The sequence below is a fragment of the Schistocerca nitens genome, chromosome 4, assembly GCF_023898315.1.
Source record: "Schistocerca nitens isolate TAMUIC-IGC-003100 chromosome 4, iqSchNite1.1, whole genome shotgun sequence".
In the NCBI taxonomy this organism is placed as follows: domain Eukaryota; kingdom Metazoa; phylum Arthropoda; class Insecta; order Orthoptera; family Acrididae; genus Schistocerca; species Schistocerca nitens.
Window position 1 is genome coordinate 609,010,291 of NC_064617.1, and position 24,324 is coordinate 609,034,614.

Genomic DNA, 24,324 nt, shown 5'->3' on the forward strand with positions numbered 1-24,324 from the left:
GACTAAAACCAAAAATGTGCATGAAATGACCAACAGATGGCGTTTCATATGATAGTTAGCGTAAAAACTGATTTTTAGCAAGGATGATGTTCTTAACAACAAATGCTCAACCCGTCGGCCGTCATTCGTCAGTACATACAGGCGATGTGTACGCATAAAAGTAGGTATGAGGAGACTTTCATGTCGTACGTTGTTTCTTACGATCCATAATGAGGCCGGACAATCGCGGTAGAGTTGCGTCTTTAGGTAACCCCACAACAAATAATCTTAAGGATAGACGTATGGGGACCTGGGAGGTCAAGCATGACGGACGTGGCGGCTCAGCACGTGATCCTCAATAAACGTTGTGCGCAAGAGGTCTTTCACGCATGTGGCCATTATGGAATTGAGCGCCATCCTGCATAGAAGTCGTACCTTCCAGCACAGCAAGTTTTTATCAGCCAGGTTAAGAATGAACTGACTTCCTCTCTCACTAGAGCTCATTTCATACACGATTCTCATGCGGCGTCGCTGACGTGTTGCTGTCCGGCGCCATCTGTTAGCCAATTTTCGCACTCGTTTTCTGTTTCAATAAAATGCGATGTCATTTCAGGCATGCTTGTCAGTTTTTACCACTCTACTTATATTATTCCCTAAATTAGTGCATTTTGAAATGTTAACGGACTTTCGGGTCACTCTGTACATGCGTACTCTACAAACGACGATACGGTGCATAGAGGAGGGTACCCTGTTTCTCTTTCCTGGTCCATTCGTAAATGAAGCGCGGGAAATATGACTGTCTATATGCCTCACTACCAGCCATAATTTCTCTAACTCTGTCTTCGTGGTCCTTACACGATACAAGAAAGATACATTGGCAGCATTAGAAGTTTCTGCAATCAGCCATAAATGTCAGTTCTCTAAATTTTATCAACAGTGTTGTGTGTGTGTGTGTGTGTTTGGCGCTTACGGGCGATCATCGGCGAGGCTATCAATGCTCTTGTTTAGCGAAGAGAACGTCGTCTTCCCTTCAGGGATTCCCAACTGAGTTTGCGAAAAATTTCCGTAATACTAGCGTGTTGGTCGAACCTACCTGTAACTGATCGAGTGGCACGCCTCTGAACTGGTATGAATTCTTTCTTTGTAAGGTGGCTATAATTTCGCACCTCACAAGAACTCATCCACCTACTTTGCTGTGATCTGCAAACAATTAGGTATCATGTGATAGGTTGTACATCGTATATATGAATATATAAAGGAGACTGACATTGTCATGTACGTCTTGTAAATAATTGTTAACGCTTATTGCATGAAAGGTGACGGAGTGTCGTTATTACAAAAACGGCGTAATGAATGATTGCCTATACTAGTAGAGGTTGGAACGCCAGTGGAGGTGAAACGGCAGGCGGAACTCAAGCCCAGGGTGGAAGGCCCGCACAGGTGTTGGTCCTGCTTAAACACAGGAAGTAGGAGATGGACGTCGTAGCACCTAAGCGCTGGAGCACAATAGAGTCGCGACCGGCCAGTGTTGTAGCCGAACCGGAAGGATTATACGAGGGGCGTTCAGAAAGTAAGCTCCGATCGGTCGCGAAATGGAAACGACTATGAAAATCCGATAAAGCTTTGCACAGATGTGTTGGGTAGTGTCTCTAGTATAACCCCAGTTAGCATCACGTCGCTCTTCTCATTTCTGAGCTCGCAGTGAGTGCGTAAAGATGTCTAGAAAATAGTGTCTGCCGCCAAGTACGAGGGCCTGGTGAGAAATTTCGCCTGAAACTATGCAGCTAACATTACATAACTGTCGTGCTGTTTCTTCTTCAAGACAATTCTCAGCCGCATTCTGCAGGGGCAATGAAGATGCTCCTGCATCGTTTTCAAATGGAAATGTGAGATTACCCACAATACAGTCCGCAATTGTCTCCCCCTGAGTTTCATCTCTGGTGACATGAACCGCTTTCTTTGAAGACAACATTTTGACACAGACAACGAGGTGTAGGCCAGCGTGGAGAATTGGCGGAAAGCACTGGCGACTGCCTTCTATGATGAGGCTATTGAAAAGTTGGTACAACGCTATGACAAAAGTCTAAGTCAGAACGGCGACTACGTAGAGAAGTAGCTGCAAAGGTGTAGCTAATTGTTACAAGTAAAACATTTCTGATGTTCACTGTGGTTTCAATTTGTCAATCAATCGGAGCTTACTTTCTCAACAGGCCTCGTACTTCGGAAGCTACGCAAATCTTGGACGCAGTTGAGAGGAACGAAGAAGCAGCACCTCGGAAACCACGCAGGCTGGGTTATTTCAAAGGACTTATACTCAGAAGCGTACCATTGTAAGAGTATAGGTTTTTCCTCGCAAACTTTCCGCGCTGAACGACAAAAGACTACAATATGGTTGGTCGGCGGTCGGAAGAATCTGTAGAGAGGGAGAATATTCCATGGTTTCGGAAATATAATTATGATTCGTTTTCGGAATTACGATGGTGGGGAGCCAAGCCTTGCTGGGAAGCCGGCGGGGGAGAGACGAAGTCTTCTGTTTTGAGCTCCCGTGTGCAACGATCACTCAGTATCAGCTTCTTGTTGGTACGAACGGACTTGCTGCCTTTGGACTTACGAGATTTTATAGTTAGAACGGTTAGGCACTGTACTGTGGTGAACTTATACGATTCTGGGCTTCGCCTCCGGGTTGGAAGTCGTCATAGAGTATGCAGCGTTCAGTGATGGAGGGCACTTCATATCCTGTACTTACGTTGAGACGTTATCTGAACTCCGTCCTTGTGGTTGGGAGTTCGCGTTTCTCGTCTGTAGAACACAGACAGGAGAAGACAGTATTAGAGTATATTTGTCAGAAGACCGCCTTCTGCCGTCCTAGTGTCGGAAAGAGTCTATTTGTGGCTGGAGTTCTTTCATCGTCGCAGACGAGTACGAGAACCATCAATTCGACTCGCCGATCCTAGTACATACGGTGAAATCGCAAATTGCTTCGCCGTATTAGGGCTACAAAAGCCAAACAGCTGTGATCACGTTGGTTTATTTCCACTGAGTTTCCGCACCACCGTAGATCATCTTTGAAAGTAATGTCTTCTAATGTTTGGTACCGTAGATGATAACAGTCATTCCGCGTTATTGATATTAGAACGCGCAGTCATAATAAAGGGCAGAGTTCGGCACTTGATTAGTAATTTTACTTAGGAAATGTTAACTTTGTAATATAAAGTTTTTTAATCTACAGTAAATATATAAGCAGGAACAGCGTTTATCAATTAGTAGTATTAGTTGCCTTAATCATTCATTTATGTTTAGGTTGTAATTTATATGTTAAAGCCCATTAAGAGATCCTAAGATCTGCTTCAGGGGCTAGTCAGACAGGGCGAAATCTTCCGTTTATTATTTTCCGTTACGCACATTCACTTTACACCCGCCTGGAGTTGCAACTTGGATATTTATTTCGATTTATGGGGGGACCTCAAAGCTACGAGCAGTGCTCTAGAATACATCGCACAAATATCCTAAACGCGATCTCCTTTATATAGAAGCTATACTTTCCTACAATTCTCCCAGTAAACTGAAATCGACCATTCGCCTTTCCTACTACCGATCTTACGTGCTCGTTTATGTTCATATCACGTTCTAACGTTACGCCTAGATATTTAATCGACGTCACTACGTCAAGCAACACACCACTATTACTATATTCCAACACTATTGCATTCTTTTTCCTAATGATCTACATTAAGTTGCATTTTTCTGTTTTTAGAGCAATCTGCCATTCAGCACACCAAACAGAAATTCTTTCTAATCGTAAGTCATCGTGTATCCTCCCATAGTCACTCAACGAAAAAACTTCCCCTAATGCTACAGTGTCATCAGCAAACAGTCGCCTCACCCTGTCCGCTTATGTATACAGGCATTGTGAACCACATGACACAGCAATATGCTTCACACACCTTATTTATGACACTCGCAAGTAATGCGATAGTTATAACCTTCTGAAAATGGGCACAAGTGCCTGAAACAAGTAAAAAAAGGATGTCTTTTGTGGAACTGGTTGCTCATCATTTTGATAAATTATTTAAACAGTTTAAATAATATGCGGAATATTGTTTATTTAAACAGTTTGTGAGATACAAGGTGGCACTGCAAAACAGACAGCTGCGGCTTGCGTGTATATAGTAGTTCTAACCAATTCCACCCCGACATAGACCTCGCCCAGTTCAGAAAATCCACTTTATCCAATCGGAGACAGCAATGGTGTTGACCACACTACTCGAATTTCTCATGCGAAATGTAGATTTCTCCCTTCTATACAAGTTATTTTTGAAGACAGAAGAAATCAGGGCATACACGCTTTTTCACATGGCTAAAGAATCACTACATGTTGTGAAAATCCTTTAACAGTATGACATAGGCTGCATTCCTCTAAGTATTTTCTCATCAGGTAGAAAAATCTTTTCTCCTCTGTTACGTAGTGCATCACAGGACTAGAATATTAAATTCATTTTTCGCCTATGGCGGAGTGCTAAGAGGATACTCTACCTCTGTTACTCGATGCCTCCTCACTTTCAAACTCTCTCTTAAATTAACCAAATGCCTCGCCACACGTGAGGTCTTAAGGTAATGGCACACAGATGTTAAATATGTTATGTTTATACTGCCGTATCACTTTATAAGTTCGGAAATACATCTGGTTTTAATAGGATGGTCGTCTCTCCCCATGTAGTTGGGAGATATAAATATCGTTAAAGATATTCCACCCCGACATAGACCTCGCCCAGTTTAGAAAATCCACTTTATCCAATCGGAGACAGCAATGGTGTTGACCACACTACTCGAATTTCTCATGCGAAATGTAGATTTCTCCCTTCTATACAAGTTATTTTTGAAGAAAGAAGAAATCAGGGCAAGTCAAGAATCATATCTACGGTGCCCTAGCCGTTGCTTCCACCCGCCAGGCAGCACGTCATTTATAGCAAATGTATAGGCTAATTAATTAAACTGATCTCGAGAGTCACTTTGCATGGCGAATATTTCTTGTTTTTCAGCGGTTGGAGTATATTCACCAGGCATCTGAAATGTAAATCACTGGAGGGATGACGATAATCTTATCGGGGAATACTACTGAGAACCGACATTTGAATCTGGCCGAAGAATGATTCTATTGCAGCATACATTTCGCGTAAGGACCGCGCTATTAAAAACGCGATCACAACGACTACGTTACTGTCACCCTGCATAAAAAACGGTCTTGGTTCTACAAGCACAGACAAGAGTCGCTGATAGTCTTACGCTTTCTGGTAGAAATGCTGTCTACCCATTCAACCACACAGTTTTGGTTCCTATGTGGTCACTAGTAGTTTGAAAAATTTGTAAGGAAGTTTCAGTTTAGTTTCTGCTGAGAAATAACTCTTAAGAAAAACATCGATGCGTTGCGCCGTTTCCAAGTTTATTAGTGTTGAAGTCAGCCAATCAGACAGTTGCGAGCGCAAATTCGAGCGGCCCGCCAGAACGCTATCGCGGAAAGTGTTCTTCGTTTTGTTTGCTAAAACCGAACAAGAGAGCGAACAAAGTTTGTACATGGGACGATAGTAAGGATCGAACCAGAGCCAAAGACTGAGCAGTCTCGCGCGCTGTCATCTACGCTGTGAGAACAACTGACGCTAATTGCATCGAGCGCGTCGCTTGAATTTGCGAGGGCAACGACCTGATTGGCTAACTTCAACGACAGTCAACTCGGAAATGGCACAACGTATTCAACATTTTTATTAACAATTATTTCTCAGCGCCCTGCAGCACCATTACAAGCGTTTTAGATTGTTTATGACTACCATGTATAGAGAACAAGAGCGGTCCTGTCACGCTTTCCTTGCTCATTGTTAAGCTTTAGAATAATGATACGAATTCGAATCCCATGTTTTCATAACCTTTATTGAATTCAGCGATCACCGTTGTTCTCTCTCCCTGTCTCTCTCTCTCTCTCTCTCTATCTCTCTCTCTGTTGTGTGGCTGCTCGCCGCCGGTTGCAAGTCTTTTTACATTACTGGCAATTAATATTACTACACCACGAAGATGACGTGCTACAGACGCGAAATTTAACCGACAGAAAGAAGATGCTGTGATATGCAAATGATTAGCTTTTCAGAGCATTCACACAAGGTTGACGCCGGTGGCGACACCTACAACGTGCTGAGATGAGGAAAGTTTCCAACCGATTTCTTATACACAAAAACCAGTTGACCGGCGTTGCCTGGTGAAACGTTGTTGTGATGCCTCGTGTAAGGAGGAGAAATGCGTACCATCACGTTTACGACTTTGATAAAGGTCGGATTGTAGCCTGTCGCGATTGCGGTTTATCGTACGCGACAATGCTGCTCGCGTTGGTCGAGATCCAATGACTGTTAGCAGAATATGGAATCGGTGGGTTCACGAGGGTAATACGGAACGCCGTGCTGGATCACAACGGCCTCGTATCACTAGCAGTCGAGATGACAGGCATCTTATCCGCATGGCTGTAACGGATCGGGCAGCTTCGTCTCGATCCCTGAGTCAACAGATGGGGACGTTTGCAAGACAACAACCAACTGCACGAACAGTTCGACGACGTTTGCAGCAGCATGGACTATGAGCTCGGAGACCATGGCTGCGGTTACCCTTGACGCTGCATCACAGACAGGACTGCCTGAGATGGTGTACTCGACGACGAACCTGGGTGCACCAATGGCAAAACGTCATTTTTTCGGATGAATCCAGGTTCTGTTTACAGCATCATGATGGTCACATCCCTATTTGGCGACATCGCGGTGAACGCACATTGGAAACGTGTATTCGGCATCGCCATACTGGCGTATCACCCGGCGTGATGGTATGGGGTGCCATTGGTTACACGTCTCGGTCACCTCTCGTTCGCATTGACGTCACTTTGAACAGTGGACGGTTACATTCCAGATGTGTTACGACCCGTAGCTCTACCCTTCATTCTATCCCTGCAAAACCTTACATTTCAGCAGGATAATACACGACCGCATGTTGCAGGTCCTGTACGGTCCTTTCTGGATACAGAAAATGTTCGACTGCTGCCCTGGCCAGCACATTCTCCAGATCTCTCACCAACTGAAAACGTCTGGTCAATGGTGGCCGAGCAACTGGCTTGTCACAATACGCCAGTCACTACTCTTGATGAACTGTGGTATCGTGTGGAAGCTGCATGGGCAGCTGTACCTGTACACGTCATCCAAGCTCTGTTTGACTCAATATCCAGGCGTATCAAGGCCGTTATTACGGCCAGAGGTGGTTGTTCTGGGTAATAATTTCTCGGGATCTATGCACCCAAATTGCGTGAAAAAGTAATCACATGTCAGTTCTAGTATAATATATTTGTCCAATGAATACTCGTTTATCATCTGCATTTCTTCTTGGTATAGCAATTTTAATGGGCAGTAGTGTAGTTGGCGCCGTTTAGGGGATTTGCATGATGAAACGGTGATGATGATGATGATGATGATAAGACAACACCCATGCCCCGAGCGGAGGAAGTCCCCGACCAGCCTGGAAATCGAAACAGTGCCCCTTAGTTTAGCATCCAGCCACGCTGACTCCGCACATACCGAGTCATACATCAATCGTGTTGTTTTCATTGTTTAACAGTTCAGAATTCTGTTATGTTGATTTTTGCTCTTAAAAAGGTGGATATGTTCCTTGAACTTGTGTTATCGACACATGGACCCGGTGGAATAAAATTACGTACTGGAAGCAAACTGTGTGAAAGATCAAAGTGAGATATTGAATACATTGGCAGTATCTGTAGGACCGGGAGAAAGCAGTATGCCGTTCTGCAGCAGCTCAGGCTTACAGAGTCGAGGCACACGATGGTTTGCGCAGGTAGCGCTGACATCGCTTTGGACAGGAAGCTAGCATCGAGCGGACCCCATCTCCAGATGAAAGAGAGCGCCTGGGGGCTGACAGGACCGTGGGCCGTAGTGGATGGGTGCTCAGCTGCCTTTCTGTAATTGCGGACAGCGCAGTCTTGCCGTGTCGACAGTCGTTGTGGCGGTTCCCCTTTCAGTAGTTGGATGTCACCCGACCACTACACATCAAAGTTTTAACACATGACAGAAGAAGTATATTTCGATCATGTCGTGGGGTACTAATGGAAAACTTAGAACAATCGTCCGCTTTCAACAAAATTATAGAAATTTTGTGTTTAGAAAGACATTCCTGGTGAAAAGAAGAAGCGTAACTCCATTAATATCAAAATTTGCAGGAACAAGTAACAGATTCCTTCGGTGCCGAAAGCTCTTTGCACGAATTTTTCCTTAGGCTACATACTGAGATTACATTGATGATTTCTTGCTCAATATGCGATACAAATCACTGCAATCGAATTCATATAAACTTTTTTATGTCTGTCACTGCAACATGAAAGTTTCAGATGAAACAGAGCTAATGTTTGACTAGAATATTTTTCATTGCAGCTGCTCACGTATCCATGTTTAAGCACTGTTGTCTGCATATGAAGAATAAGATGTCTGCCAAAATAATGCACTGCTTAAGTTACAAGGTATAACCTTCACCGAATTGATACTTCCTCTCCAAACTTTACGTTTGATGGTGTGAGGAACGCACGCTAATTACTAATTTATTTTATTTTTTCGTGCGGATCATTGCCTGGTGCAAGTTATCCGGCTGGCGTCATTTTTTGCTGTTTGCGTGTCACGGAACTTAGCTGTAACTGTTGCGGCCGGCCACAATGGCCGAGCGGTTCTAGGCGCTACAGTCTACACCCGCGCGACCGCTACGGTCGCAGGTTCGAATCCTGCCTCGGGCGTGGATGTGTGTGATGACCTTAGGTTAGTGAGGTTTAAGTAGTTCTAAGTTCTAGGGGACTGATGACCTCAGAAGTTAAGTCCCATAGTGCTCAGAGCCATTTGAACCATTTTTGTAACTGTTGCGAGTAGGAGACTGTGACGAGTGCGTGGGGTGTCTGTATTTTTATTGTTGCTTTTTTCCTCGATGATGATAAGAGAAATGGTTAAATCAGGTCTGGGCGCATAGTCTACTCCTCGTGAACAGCACCGAGGGAACTGCCATCCTTGGGACGGATTACGATAAACATTGTCGCGTACGGTCACTCGACGAGGCTCTGCGATGTGGTTTGGAATTTAACGCAGAATAATGGTGCATGGTTTACTGATCAGGAGCTTTTGGTTATCACCTCCCCTTGCCCTACCGACCGAATACTAGTGGTGAGAAACTTCCCCCACAGCACAAGCATGTATTCAGTTTAAAAACGTGTATATTGAGTTTCTTTTATGTGAACTTGGATAGTGGGACATTCAGTCTTGCTACATTGCGTTTGTGGCCAATAATTCCTGTAACTGTTCTAAAGTTCTGTATTTGCTCCAGATCATTTGTCGCTAAGAGCTCTAGTACGTTATTGCCACCATTCACGCTTGCAGAACTAAATGCTCAAAACAGATCTCACAGATAATAACTGGGAATCAATTATTAATTTATATCCGTTATTGCTCATACTAACTGCAACAAAAACGTTACTCCGCCAGGCACCCTACGGTGTGTGGCGGAGGGTACTGCAGGGAACAGTGTCTTTTGCTCCAGTCGAAGGAAGTAATATGTAGCCCGAATCTTCTCGGGACTTACGCTCTCAAAACTTCAACAGTAAATATTTCTCGTGATCCACGATGCCATTCTTATAGTGCCTGCCACTGCAGTCTGTTCACCATCTCCATTACGCTCTCGCGGCGACTAAACTTAATGGCATTCATCCCGTACCATATGTCAATATTTCCGAGAGCTTCTAACCAAAAAAATTCTCTCAGTCCACTACTCAAAGTTTCTGTTACCCAAGCAACTGCCTGAAGTGTCTGCTGAAACCCTAACTCATTGTGTGGCTTATTTAGAACTCAACAAGTATCTATCTGCTGACCAAGTCGAAGAATCCGAAGTCCACAACGTTGCAGAAATATCTGAGCCTTTGTACGTGATGAGCTCCACCTTCACCTTGCATGCAGTGCCGTCGTGTTCAGTCGCCGCTGGAAATCAGAAAGAATCTCTTCCGATCTCAAGCGACGTACATCGCTAGCACCTAAGTGATTTACTAGGTTCAAATGGCTCTAAGCACTATGGGACTTAACATCTGAGGCCATCAGTCCCCTAGACTGACAACTACGTAAACCTAACTAACCTAAGGACATCACACACATCCATGCCCGAGGTAGGATTCACATATGCGACCGTAGCAGCCGCGTGGTTCCGGACTGAAGCGCCTAGAACCGCTCGGCCACAGCGGCCGGCTAAGTGACTAACTACCTGCAGTGGTCTGTAACCTGAGTTACATATGTACGGCGTCTGGAAGGACCTGTTCCACGAGTGGGATAACTCGCCTCGTTAAACGGACAGGATGCACGCCGCATTTCTTCGAACCTCCTTGGCTGCCATATCCTTAAGTGGCTACAACATTGCAGCTTCCAAACATCCTATCTTTTCCAAATGCCCAGAACTTGAAGGCCCAGAGGCAACTTGCGAAACAGGGCAGATGATCGCAACTGGCTCCATTTTTATCGAACTTATTAAGAGGTTAAGGGATTAGTAATCACAACGTAGACGTAGCGAGACTGAGTATCGTAACATTCAAGTCCACTAAAAAAGGCGAAGTATATAAATTTTTAAAAAAAGCGTATAAAATGCTTTTTACACCTTTATAAGAGATGACCTCTGATCTTTTCATGACAACTTTGTGGTTCAAATTGAAAGAAAAATGGTGAAAATGACAGAGCGTTATATTCCAAGTAAATTAATACGAGATGAAATATCTCCAATGGGACGTAAAATATATTACGATGTTGTTGCAAAAGCTGGGAAAGAAGCATGCCAGATTCAAAGGATAGCAAAACCTCAACATTGGAAATGATTTACAGAATCTCGAGATTTACAGTCAATTTCGGTTTCTGGTGGTAGCTTACATAAATTATTTGAGCTGCAAGAGAAAATCAGTCCCTTCGTTATGTGATGGCATTAGTTTTGTTACAGACGAAAGTTCCACTGATCAATGTTACTGATTCCTGTGAGTAGGTGACAACTGCGTTCTAGAGTAATTTACAATTAGATCCCCTTGGGAAAGCCAAGCGCTGAATGCGCTGGCACAGTTTATATCACTGGGCACCTTTCAGACCAAACTAACAAAATAGCTCCACGTTTAGCAATCGTCTTATAGCTGTCGAAAATGGATCCGTACCTAAAGACTAGAAACTTGCACAGCTCAGACCAGTATACAAAAATAGGAAGTAGAAGCAACGCGCAGAATTATAGACCCTTTTCACTAACACCGATTTTTAGTAGCATTTGGAAAATGTACCTTTAAACTGCGTTCACAAAAATACGATCTGTTAATACATAACAGTCAGAGATTCAGAAAATATCGTTCATGCAAAACTCAAGTGACTCTGTATTCACACTGAGTGCTATCGGCAGGGGATTTCAGGTCGTTTTCACACCAGTCCTCACAAGCGGCTGTTAATCAAATTGCGCAGCTATGGAATATCGTCTCAGCTATGCGACTGTATCGTGAACTCATTTCAGAAAGGTCATACTACGTCGTAACTGAGGGGAACTAATCTGCAGAGACAGATGTTGTGTGCGGCGTTCCTACAGTGAGTAGGGCGCTGTGGTAAGGCAATGGACTGATATCCAAGAGAACAGCGACTCAAATCCGGGTACTAGTATCCAGATCTAGGTTACCCCGAATTTTTCTAAATCGCTCAAGGTGGATGTTGGGCCGAATTTAGGGCTAAGTGCTCTTTCTCTAATGCCCTCGTCATCTATGGAACGTTAATTCTTAATGTTTCTTATTTTTCCTGGTGTTGCCGAAGTGTGGTAGACTATATCATGTTCTTTTATTACCGTAAATGATTTACGAGACAATCTGCACAGCCGTTTAAGATTGTTTGCAGATTATGTCGTCGTTTACTGTTTTGTGTAATCAGCAGAAAATCGAAACGAAGTACTAAATGATTTAGGCGTGATATCTGAGAGGTGCAAGAATTGCAGTTCAGTTGCCACGAAATAGGGGAAACAGTGTAACGGATCTGGTTCAAATGGTTCAAATGGCTCTGAGCACTATGCGACTTAACTTCTGACGTCATCAGTCACCTAGAACTTAGAACTAATTAAACCTAACTAACCTGACATCACACACATCCATGCCAGAGGCAGGATTAGAACCTGCGACCGTAGCGTGTAACGGATCTGACAGTGAGTTGGGATTACAGTAGTCATCGAAACAAAGGCGTTTTCCATTGCGGTGAAACGTTTCACAAATTTTCAATCAACAATATTCGCCTCGGAACGCTAACAAATCTTTGCCTGTATGTTATTCTGGAGAAAGTCGGAGCCTGCACTGAAGAGTTCACTAAAGTGGTATGATACTCCCTCTGCCAAGCATTGATGTCGAATCAGAGAGTAATCATATAGGTATGGACTTAAATGAAGAGGAATGTGGCATTAAGGTCCGTACACTCAGTTTGTAGTCTACTGTTGGCAGTCTTCAGTAGCCGAAGACTTAAAAAAATGCGAGCAGTCTATTAACTTTATAGTAAGATATCTGGTAATAACAGTGTCATATGAAAATATTCATCCCAGTATCCCTCCAAGTTTACCAATAGAGCTCCCATTCGCACATGGCAAGTAGACCAAACCGATAACCATAGGTGCAAAAGTGTGCTATGAAGACGTACAGACAGCAGTTTCTCAGCACTACCGCCCGTGACCAGGACAGGAAGGGAGGGGGGGGGGGGGGCGAGTACTCATGTGAGGTAAGTCAGCTGGCTATAGATGCCTTCATCCACTCAACTATGCAGTACTAGCAGTGCAAGAAATAGGCACTGTGCCTGACACAGGCGATAATGCAACCAATATCACAGTGTGCACCAGATAGATCACATGGTCATCCAGCCAGCTGGATTTCACAGGATCGCCAACATAAACGTTGGGTATATTCGTGCAGTATCGGCTGACTTCCAGTACCGGCCACTACTCTGATTCCCCTTTCCGCTTCCCAATGTCGGAAGTGTACAATAATCAGAAGCAATCTTGTATATCCATGTGCACTATAGTCGGATATCTTCTTCCTCTCTGCAATGCTTCATCTGATCTGAGTGCTTGGTGGTGATGCTGGTACGACGAAGAAGATATTTTGAGCCCTGTTGTAGCCGTATTTAAGGTAAGTGATTAATTTCATTGCTATATTTCGGATACCTATGTCACGTAAGGAATGACATCTAACACATGTTTCATGATAATTTCTATAAAAGGACGCACAATATAACTCGATCTTACTGCGTGTCTGTCGTACAGTACCGGCCACCGATGGTCTTTCAGTGTCGGCCAGAAGTAATTTCACTTTTTAAATTACTTTTCCTTCTTCTTGCTTCTTTTCAGATTGAAATGGTGGAAAATGAGAAAAAAACTAAGAGAAAAATCGAAAGAAAAGTGTATGAAACTGGCTGTGAGCAGATTTGTATCTAGCAAAATGACCACGAGGGAGCCAGCTGAACCGTTTTCAACAATTATAAAAGAAAAAGAACGCCACCGAAGAGAAGAGATTAAAAACAGAAATAATAAAGTCTAAAAGAGAGCTGACGAATGCTGAACTAAAGTCGGGTGTACAAATAAACACGCAAAGGGTGATCTACATCTACGTATATACTCCGCTAGCCACCAAGAGGTGTGTGGCGGAGGCCACAATTGGCATGAAATGAACATCCAGCACACATACCTATTTGAAAGTCCAAAGATGAAAGTTGCAGGTGCGATCTTCCCCTTCAGCGAATGGTCGAGATTCAACTGCATCTGAATGGCCAAGGACAATGTGGTCACATCATGAAGAAGTGGTGATATTGTTAAACTGTTTCGTATGGCTGTGGCCTGGAGCGACAGGCAACAAAACATTTTGTTGAGAACTGCCCACGCTATGCATGAAGTGATGCCGAGTGCTTCGATCTGCTTATCAAATTTAAATGTTAGCCTGTAAATAAACTGTTTATGTAAATGTGTGTGTCCTGCAACGCTGATTTTTTCTTTTCTCGCAATGAATATCAGTATATGTGATACAATTCGGTCATGAAAATGCACTTCCGCGTCCTTTCCTTAAGCTTAATTCGAACTATAGTTTAGTCATGAGATAAATACTACATAAAAGAAGAACTAACTAAAAATATGTGCTAAAAGTAATCCTCTTATAGATGAGACTGGTCGGACACTAATAAAAACAGGGAAAGAGGCACCCACAGTGAGAAGAAGTAAATGTTGGTTAACAGTCCTAAATGTGAATGTAAAAAGCGTTTGAATAAAAAGCTGAGTCTGAATTCAAAAACATATATTGAGTGATAAATGAACATGCACCAAGAAAGGATGAACTAGCCAGTCTAAAACACGTTAATGCCCAATAATTGAGCCAGAAGTCCTAACCTTACACAAAATCTTAAAAACTTTGTCCACACTTGTCTCACGGTTATTTAATGCAGCGGACAAACCAAGAGAACCTGCTTCCCTCACGTCAGAATATAAAATGCAGCATTAAGTAAAATGTGGCGCACATGCAGTGTCACGCCAAAAGCACATCACACAGGTGGGTCCTCACGGCGAAGGATGAGCCTGTGTGTAAGAGAACAGTGCCCTATTCTCGGTCGCGTTAAAGCGCTGGTCTCCAACGGTGTGACTGGAAGGATGTTCACTGTGGCGAAACTATAGGCTTCACCAGTCATAATTTGTTATTTTGTACCTCCAGCCATATGTTCTCCAGCTGATATATTAATCCTTCCGCTAAAAAACGAGGTAACAGCACCCAAGGCTTCTTTGCTTGCATCCCTACTGCTGCCGCCGCGATAACTGACAGAACAAAAAGTCCTCGGCCCAGTTGGATATTAAACATGGGCATTTTGGCTTCGAAACCTGCAATAACTTTTCCTGAAAAAACTGTCGTTTCCCGTTACCCTGTGCCATGAAGCGCAGTGCGATCTGCGGAGTGTAAATGTAGATGCGGCACTTCTGGGATGCTCTTAGCTCCTTTTCTTTACACCTACATTCTGCAGACCACTGTGAAGTGCATGACAGAGGGTACGTCTTGAAGTACTTGGTGTTAGTGCTTCTACCCGTTACATTGACAAACGGAGCACGAAAAGAATAACTGCTGGAACGCCTCTGCACATGCTGCAATTATTTTTATTTCTGTAGTCGTGATGTAAAAGTAGGTGCGTGGGTGTACTATATTTCTAGATTCCTCACTTAAAACTGTTTACTGAAACTTGCTAAGCAGGCTTTTTCGGGTCAGTTTTCAGAATGAGTTTTCACTCTGCAGCGCAGTCATCGCTGTTGAAACTTCCTGGCAAATTCAAGCTGCGTGCCGGGCTGGGACTCGAACCCGAGTCGCTCGCCTTTTGTTGGAAGGTGCTCTACCGACTTAGCTATCCAAGCACGACTCACGACCCGGCTTCACAGCTGTACTTCCGACACTACCTCATCTTCTACCTTCCAAACTTCACAGAAGTTCTGCGAAACTTGTGGGACTGGTACTCCTAGAAGAAAGGATATTACGGAATCATGGCTTAGCCACAGCATGGAAAATTGTTTCCGGAATGAATTTGCACTTTGTAGTGGAGCATAGCACTTGCCCACGACAGACAAGGGTCCCAGGTTCGACACACAGTTTTAAAGTGCCAGGGAGTTTCTCGGGATAGTTTGCGTCTATCTACAGCGTTTGCCACTTCAGGTCTTTTTTCAGCATCTCCTTGAGGCTCTCCAATGGCACAAACTTGTGACTATTTGAGCTGCCTCCTTTGTGTGCGTTCTATATCCCCCGTGAATCCTGTTTGGTAAGGGTGCCACACCGGCCATTAGTGTTTTATAAGCAGACTGATTGCAATGTGCTAGTATCCTACCAATAAACCAACTGCTTTACCTATTTTAAAATAGTAAACCGCCATTTGACTGTATATAATTACATTTATCATTTGTTCTATCCAGACATCGGCTTTTATGCCATTATCAAGTACAATGATAAATGTTGTTAGACCATTATTCAGTCGCATCTGTTGAGACAGGTAAACAAGGCTAACACATGTCTTTAAGATATAACTGTCTACAAGAAATAGTTAATAATGGGGGATTGCCATTATCAAGTACAATGATAAATGTTGTTAGACCATTATTCAGTCGCATCTGTTGAGACAGGTAAACAAGGCTAACACATGTCTTTAAGATATGTCTACAAGAAATAGTTAATATGGGGGATTGCTGCCGGAATGAATTTTCACTGTGCAGCGGATTATATCACTTGCCTACGAAAGACGACACACAGTTTTCATGTTCCTGGAAGTTTCTATATTTATTATGTCTTCTAGAGTCCACAGTCTTTGACAGGTACATCTTGAAGACATGTATTAGCTTTGTTTACCTGCTTTTGGACTGAATTAACTTATATAACTTAATACTGGTCTAACACCTTTTGGCACTGTACTTGATAATGGCTTAAGAGCCAAAAATCTGGATAGTGTAAATGATAAATGTAATAATACACAGAAAAATGGCGGTTTACTCTTTTAAAAAGTATTGCATGGCTGTGGATCAACGCCATCGAAAACTTTTTACTTTACATATGACTGCCCCATCGTATTATTTCAATTTCATATGTGCACAACCCAGGTATCCATACGACCTGTTTCAAATGTCTCTTTCGTACTGTGGATCAACAGCATCGAAAACTTTTTACTTTACCTATGACTGCCCCATCGTATTTGTTCAATTTCATATGTGCACAACTCAGGTATCCATACGATCTGTTTCAAATGTCTCTTTCGTACTGTAGTCATAGAATACTACATTTTGTTCTTGTTTGGAAATGCACAATTTTAAATTTCTGAACATTTCAAGCAAATTACCAGCCTTTGCAGCACTTGGATATCTTATGAAGATGTAACAGAATATTTATGCAGCTTTTATTAAACTGTACTTTATTACAGATACTGCAGCATCTGCGGAAGACCTAAGGTTAAGATTAATATTGTCTGCAAGGTCATTAAAATACAACATCAAGAGACCCACTGTAGGACAATCACTGGAAGCAGACTCTTCCATAAAATATCTAGGAGTATGCGTACGTAGCGATTTAAAGTGAAATGACCACGCAAAGCTAATCAAAGACAAGGCAGATACCAGACAGATTCACTGGAAGGGACTGGAGGAAATGTAATCTACCGACAAAGGAGGAAGCGAATCATTGTTGCACCAGTTGTTGAATATTGTTCGCCAGTCTGGGATCCGTACCAGCTATGAGGTAGAAAAGACCCAAAGAAGAGCAGTGCGTTTCATTACAGGTTCATTTAGTAAGCGCTAAAGCATCACGTAGAAGCTAACTTCAATGGGTGACGCTGTAGGAGAGGTGTTACACATCGCACTGTGACTTACTATTAAAATTATCAGAACGTACGTTACTAGAAGAGTCAACCAATATATTGCTTCCTCCTATACATTTTTCGTGAAAAGTCCACGAAGATAAGGTGCGAGCTCACATGAAAACTTAGTAGCAGTGGTTCTTTCCGCAAACTAAACATGAAAAGTGGGAAACGGCAGTGGTACATGCAGTACCATTCGCCACAAACCGAAACGTTGCTCTCCGAGTGTACGGTGAGTCGGAGAAGAAATTATCAGTATTCAAGGATATGACAGGAACTGTCATTCGAAATAGAAAACTGTGGTAAACATGGGTTCTAATATGCATACTTACAGAGCTATGTGAACACATCTACTGTAAGCTCTCTGCTATCTATATTTTTATGAATTGAAAGAAGAAGAAGTCTAGTAATCAAATGGTTCAAATGGCTCTAAACACTATGGGACTTAACATCTGAGGTCGTCAGTCCCCTAGACTTAGAATTACTTAAACCTAACTAACCTAAGGACGTCGAACCTGCGACTGCAGCAGCAGCGCGGTTCCGGACTGAAGCGGCTAGAACCGCTCGGCCACAGCGGCCGGTTTGTCCTATAATCATGGGCTCTGAAGTGCATATATTAAGAGGTATGGTCACTTGTTCATCTTAGCTACTCGTAGCCTTTAACTTATGCATTTTAGAGGCCATGTGTACTAGACTTTTGATTGAACCTGTCAAATGCATGAACATTGACCATTCCTCGTGGGACACCATGCAGATGTGGATGTAGGTGTGGGATCGCAACAAATATTCGTATTACACATCTGAAGTTACTTCTACAACCGTCGATGAGTCTCCATCCGCGATAATACGCTATATTCTCCCTATCAAGAAGTCCTCAATCCAGTAAGAAATTGCGCTCGACACCCTCTACGATCATATTACGTTGGTGCATAAGTTCGAAGAGTTTACAAGAGATACACATAATAGAGACTTTATGATCAATAACATATTCTCCTTCACTATTTACAACAGTCTGCCGACGCTGGGGTAACTTTCCGATTACGCGATTTAGAAATCACATGGTTTTGAGCTGAAGAACTCGTCGAACAATTTCGGAGCCCATTTTCGTCCGGAGAGGAAGTTCCATGAAGGCTGTTCGATAGAGGGTGGGAAAGCTGAAAATCTAAGGGTGCAAGATCACGTGAATAAGGTGGGTGCAACTCCTCTGTCGTGTTTTCTGTCAGTCTAGCAGAATGTGGGAGGGCTTTATCGTGGAGTAGTCTTCCTGGTCGTTGTTCTTCGATTTCGTCTGCAACACTTCTCAGTCGTTGATAGTAAATGTCAGCAGTGATGGTTACACCCCGGGAAAGCGATTCGTAGTACACCACACCGTCGCTGTCCCACCAGACGTGGAAAATAATCTTTTGAGGCGCGCGAAGTTCTTTGTACGGGGAGTTGCTCCTTTGTTTGGGCTCGACCATTCCCTTCTTTAACTTGGGTTAGCATAAAGACACAATTTCTCGTCACCAGTAATGGCACAGGATAACAATTATCACTGTTTTTCACGAACCAACGGATGACGAACAAGCAGAGATTCGGATATAACAGCTGATTCTTGTGATTTTGGCTTAGAGCGTGCGATAGTCATACACCTGGTTTTTGAGCCATCACCATTGCGTGCTAAATGTCGCACGTTGGTGGAATACTGACGTGCATCACTGTGTGTTGATGGGTTTAAACAATCATCACCAAATCGTTTAGGTCTTCCTGAACGTGGAGAGGCGCTAATGTCAAAATGATTCTCATTAAAAAGAGAGAATCATTTTCTGGCCATGCTCTGTCGAAAAGCGTTACCCCCATACACGGCGCAAATGTTTCTGGCTTTCTCTGCTGCTGTCACCCCTGTACTGAACTCAAACAGAAGAGTATGTCGGAAATGTTCCGATTTCTGCACTTGGCACTCCATTTTCTAGCGTCCACAGTTCCACTCACAATCTCCAACTGACAAAGTGACAATATGTAAACTCAAATAGCAGCAGTGAACTATAAATAAGAAATGAGAAGCTGTAAATCTACCGGGTGATCAAAAAGTCAGTATATATTTGAAAAATGACTAAATCACGGAATAATGTAGACAGTGAGGTACAAATTGACACACATGCATGGAATGACATGGGGTTTTCTTAGAACCAAAAAAAAAAATACAAAAGTTCAAAAGGTGCCCGACAGATCGCGCTTCATCTGATCAGAATAACAATAATTAGCATAACAAAGTAAGACAAAGCAAAGATGATGTTCTTTACAGGAAATGCCCAATATGTCCACCATCATTCCTCAACAATAGCTGTAGCCGAGGAATAATGTTGTGAACAGCACTGTAAAGCACGTCCGGAGTTATGGTGAGGCATTGGCGTCGTATGTTGTCTTTCAGCAGCCCTAGAGATGTCGGTCGATCACGATACACTTGGACTTCAGGTAACCCCAAAGCCAATAATCGCACCGACTGAGATCTGGGGACCTGGGAGGCCAAGCATGACGAAAGTGGTGGCTGAGCACACGTACATCACCAAACGACGCGCGCAAGAGATTTTTCACGCGTCTAGCATTATGGGGTGGGGCGCCATCCTGCATAAACATCGTACGTTCCAGCAGGTGTTTATCAGCCAGGCTGGGGATGTTGCGATTCTGCTACATATCAGTGTACCTCTCACCCGTCACAGTAGCAGTTTTTCGGTCCAGCGCCATCTGTCGGACACTTTGTGAATTTTTTTTTGTTCTAATAAAACCCCATGTCATTCCAAGCATGTGTGTCAATTTTTACCTCTCTATCTACATTTTTCCGTGGTTTATTACGTTTTCAAATTTATACTGATTTTTCGATCACCCGGTATGTATAGCAATAGGAATACCAACACGGAAAACAAAAACGTTACGACCTTATGCACCAATACTTTGGATGACAGGTGTACCGAGTCAGACGGTTTGAGGAATGCTTTCGTGGAGCTCGGAAGGAGGGAGAGGCTAGAGCGGCGGACTTACTTGTTGGCGATGGGCACGAGGGACCAGTCGTAGCCCTGCAGCACCTTGGCGACGGCGCTGTCGATGCCCCTGGTGGCGTGGGTGGTGTCGGGCGCGGGCAGCTGGCTGCAGCCGCGGCCGCGGTCCATCTCCGCCACGGCCGCCGCCGCCACCGACGCCGCGGCGCTCGCCGTGATCTTCAGCAGCGGCTTCTCCCCGCTCGTGGGCAGCATCGCTGCGCCCGCGTCCAGCGCTCTGCTACTCGGATTACCGAAACCGGGACTCGTAGCCAGTAGTACTCCTTCCTCACAACTACTGAAGACGCGTATTCATCCTAGATACGCGCACCGGTGCACTGGATCTCGTTTCTCGAGAGTATACGATAAGAAAAACTTGTTGGAACAGTCAATACTTGATCAGTATGTATGTCTACCAGGACGACCTAACTCCACCAGCACATAAAACCAAATGCCAACGTAAACGTGTCCGTTACTTTAACGGTCTTCTATGTAGAAGCGTGTCCCAACAGTACTTCCCCAGAAAATGACAGTCGTAACGCTATAGATGCAATTATTGTTTATTTAGGCGTTCGCAAATGTCTTTTGGTACCCACTTCACTCACTTTATTAAGCCCCGATCGCTGTATTAAGTAGGTACAGACTCGGCCGTCACACGCCCGTGGGCTGGCGGCACACCGCCCGTGCAGACAACAGGTGGCCGACTGACTGCCAGCTAATAGCCGGTCGCGCGCCGGCAGAGAGCCCGGGGCCGCAAAAACGACAGCGCGCGACAAAAGGCGTCTCCCACCGAGTGCACCAGCCGCCCCCGGCGCCGGCGATATGAAGAATGCGCCCTTGTTCGGCCGGCGGCCCGCTTTACATAGGGGTGCGGTGGTGGGGATTCGAGGCGCTAGTGGGAGGCAAAGACGGCGGAAATTGGCTCCGCGCGGGATCGCTGGCGGCGGAGATGTGTCTCGTGTAACGATCTGGAAAGGGAGCTCTCCACTAGGGAGGAAAAGCGAACACGACGAGCGGCGGCGCGCCTCGTTGGCGGCCGGCCCGGCGGTGGGCGGGGCGCAGCGCCCCTCCCTCGCGCCCTCATTGGTCCGCTCCGCCGACGGCGAGCGGGCCCGCTGCCGCTAGACCGTTCTCGCCCGATTGCCTTCTCCTCGAACGCCGATGCATCCGCGCTCATTAAATTAATACAGCAGTTTCTACGCTCCTGGCTCGCACGACGATGCACAATAAATAAACTGAGGTCAGAAGTCCTGCGATGACGATATGCACATAAACAAATGGCTGTGGTATCGCGTAGATAAGCTGTAAAAGAGCAGTGCATCGGCGGAGCTGTCATTTGTACTCAAGTGATTCATGTGATTATGGTCGCAGGACGGCTATTACCAGACTTTGGACGCGGAGTTGTAGTTGGAGCTACAGCCTTGAATCATTCCATTTCCGAAATCGTTAGGGAATTCAATAGTCCGAGATTCACAGTGTCAAGAGTGTGCCAAGGATACCAAATTTCAGGCATTACTTCTCACCAAGGACATTGCAGTGATCGACGGGCTTCACTTAACGGCCGAGAGCAGCGGCGTGTGCTTAGAGTTGTCAGAGCTATCAGAGAAGTACCACTGCGTGAAATAACGGCAGAATTCAACGTGGGAAGCACTGTGAAGGTATCCCTTAGGGCAGTGCGGCTACATTTGGCATTAATGGGTTATGGCAGCAGACGACCCACGCGAGTGCGTTTGCTAACAGCACGACATCGCCTGCAGCGCCTCTCCTGGGCTCGTGGTCATATCGGTTGAAACCTAGACGACTGGAAAACCGTAGACTGGTCAAATTAGTCCCAATTACAGCTGCTAAGAGCTGATGGTAGGGTTCGAGTGTGGCATGGACACCACGAAGCCTAGGATCCAAGTTGTCAACAAGGCACTATGCAAGCTGGTGGGACTCCATACAGATGTTGGCTGTGTTTAGATAGAATGGAGAGGATTATCGTTATGTTCGGCTACGTGGAGACCATTTGCAGCCATTCATGGACTTGATGTTCCCAAACAGCGACGACATTTTTATAGATGACAATGCGACATGTTACCGGGCCACAACTGTTCGCAACTGGTTTGAAGAACATTCTGGACAAGTCGAGTCAGTGATTTGTCCACCCATATCGCCCGTCATGAATCCTATCGAAAATTTGTGGGACATAACAGAGAGGTCAGTTTGTGTACAAAGTCCTGCAAGCGGCGACACATACCCAATTACGGACGTCTGTAGAGACAGCATGGCTCAATATTTCTGCAGGGATCCTCCAACGACTTGTGGCGTCCATGCCACGTCGAATTGCTGCACCACGCCGAGCAAAAGCAGGGTCGACACGATATTAGGAGATATCGCATTTCCTTTGTCACCTAATTGAGTCTTATATGTGACTGCTATCGACGCTAAAATGTTTGACACCGCTAAAATGTTTGACGCAAATCTTAGCTGTGGTGTCGTACTGATTTATATCGAGGTTTAGGTCAGGTTGAAAAGTGCTGTAGTTGTGAGTTGGTCAAGCTAACCAATGTCAGTGGGATTAAAGGTTATGGTAACAGATTCATCTGTAGCGTGGCCTGATGTCGACCATCGCACCATATTTAACGCACTTCACCGTATTTACGTAATATTTGTTATAAATACCAAAAACACAAATTAAATTCTGGAAATTCGTATTAAATAATAGACAGGTGTCATGCGAGTACAAAGATGCATATTAAGTACTAGGGATGAACAAAAACATGGAAACACCAAAAACACATTTCCGAATAAGATGAAGGAAACCAGTTGCATTCAAAACAGCTTGCAGTCCTCTCGGAATGATTGAATTCAGGTGTTGTATGGCTTTCGAGAGAATCTTATAGGCTACCGTTCTTCCTGCCAAACAGCGGCGAGTCCGGGTAACGATGGACGAGGTAGAGAACCAGACCACAAAGGCTGAGTATTGTTGAGATCCAATGACTGTGGTGCACAAGAGGGATGTGAAAATTCGTCTTCGTGCACACAGAACCAGTCCTGGACGATGCGACCTGTGTGGACAGGGCTCTGTCGTCTCGAAACACAGGGTCGCCACTGAGGAACAAACATTGTAGCAGAGGATGGACATCGTCAGCCAAATTGGTCACATAGGCCTAATCCTTGGCAGTAATGCGGCCTCGCAGAGTGATCATGGAGCCCGTTGAAAGGGTCTTGTGGTCCCTTTTCATTATCATTTTATTTGCTTTCCAGTGATACTGAATTCTCTTGCATGCGTGAGTGAATGAATGTTGGTGTGTTTCATTTTGCTATGCGGTGGTTTAGTCTGCTGCAGAGAATCAGCGGTAGTCGTACAGAATGGCCAATCCTTGTAGTTTTCAGGGAGGCAAAGAGGTTTGATCTCCTTATGTGAAAGTTACCGGTGTTAGGTTGGTGGCGGAAGCCTCATCTCTGGGTTTTCCTGGCCACAGGGTCGCGTGGGAGACGCTGGACTGCGTGAGACGGTCAGTCTGCTTCCAGCTCGCTGAGGGTCTGCAGATGAAGTCTTTTCGAAGAAGGGTGAGTTGACTTAACCGCGTGGTGCGTTGTCTCATAGCAAGAGGGGAGCTTTTAGCTTTTGGTCTCCCATTTCATCTTATAACGATTGATTTGCTGGGTCGCAGCAAGGAACGCAAGGCTTTTGCAGACTTCCAGTTTGATTCCTAATGCAGACTTGACTTTGACCCGCAAGAAGAACGTAGCACACAGGTGTTGTATATGTTGAAGCGCCCTCGGGTCAGTGTGAATGTTTGTGTGCCTGCAACTGCGTGTGTATGCATTCTAATCTTTTCCGAATCTTGGTAATTTTTGCTTCTTTGTGAATTTTCTTCGTCTCATTA

General features: G+C 44.5%; 1 protein-coding gene across 1 annotated transcript in view; it reads right to left on the bottom strand.

Moving 5' to 3' along the window:
- The window catches only part of LOC126252464 (protein SOX-15-like), a 299,474-nt gene extending 278,903 nt beyond the window's left edge, over positions 1-20,571 (bottom strand). Inside the window, exon 1 of the mRNA XM_049953360.1 lies at positions 20,454-20,571. The gene's annotated coding sequence lies outside the window, so the exon portion shown is untranslated. The remainder of the gene's footprint in view (positions 1-20,453) is intronic.
- Positions 20,572-24,324: the final 3,753 nt, after the last annotated feature.